The sequence below is a fragment of the Pygoscelis adeliae genome, unplaced genomic scaffold, assembly GCF_000699105.1.
Source record: "Pygoscelis adeliae isolate BGI_AS28 unplaced genomic scaffold, ASM69910v1 Scaffold114, whole genome shotgun sequence".
NCBI lineage: Eukaryota > Metazoa > Chordata > Aves > Sphenisciformes > Spheniscidae > Pygoscelis > Pygoscelis adeliae.
The window spans coordinates 3,540,005-3,541,139 of NW_008824587.1; positions in this window are offsets into that span (position 1 = coordinate 3,540,005).

Consider the following 1,135-nt stretch of genomic DNA (forward strand, 5'->3'; position numbering starts at 1 on the left):
CTGACTTTTATGACAATTCATAGGCTGATCACTGGATTACACAAATATATATCAGTCTTATTTCGCTCTAAATCTGAAGATCAGCAATTGTCTCAAACAACACTAGAGCCAAACGTCTGCAGAGCTGATCCAGATGTTTTAGCAACAAACCCCACTCTCTTTTGAAAATGCCATTTCATTCACTCTAGTGCGTCCAGTCATGAAAACCGCAACCTACTTTGGAGACAAACTCAGGCAAGTATTTGAGGCTGGAGTTAGCCACAAGACCTGCACTGACAAAGAAGGGGAAACCTCCCCAAAATGGAAAACAAGGATAGGCGAAGCCATACTTCCCCCAAATGTCTTGAAGGGGTTTTAAGGTACTTTAAAGTAATTGATTTTGCAATGCCTAATACTCAGTCCAGATTTAAGCTGACACATAATTTGTTTCCTATCTTGAAACCCTCGTAATGACCACAGATGTGGCAGGAATGTAGGTTCGCGGACATGTTTGGGTTCATGGTTCCAACCTTCAATCACAACCATCTGATTCCTCCGCTCCATGTGTTGCAAGACAGCTGTTGTTTCACAGTTCAAAAATATCTCGCTTCACCCCGCCAAAGGGAACTATCAGCTGCTTCTGAATGCGACGAAGCTGATGAGAATAAGTGATTTTGGTAGAACTGCAACCCCTGCTGTAAGCAAGCAGGCTCTCGCTGTCCCTGACAAGCATGGCTTTGATCTGCGATGAGATGATGACAGCCCGGCCAGCGTGTGAATCTTGCACACGCGCAGAGACAGAAATGGTAACTTGCGATTAACAGGGGCTGCAGGATTCACTTCCAGTGCCCCCAAGCAAAGGCCATTGTTTGGAACATCACCAGAGTTGCAGCATTCCCTTTTTCTAGGAGAATTTATGAAATAATGCTACGCTTTAGCAAGCGGTTTTTCTCATGACTAGATTTGTCCCTTCTGTCTCATGAGATCACACGAAGTCCCTTTTGGGTTCAGCCTCTTCTTTAATTATTAACACAATTCCTAAATATTTCAGTGGGCGCTGACTACCTCTGTTCAGGAAAACGCAGCCGCAGCCCCAAAAGATCCAGCCGCCCAAGGCCCTTCGTTCCCCGTGCCCTGCTGGGGGGGGGGGGGCCTG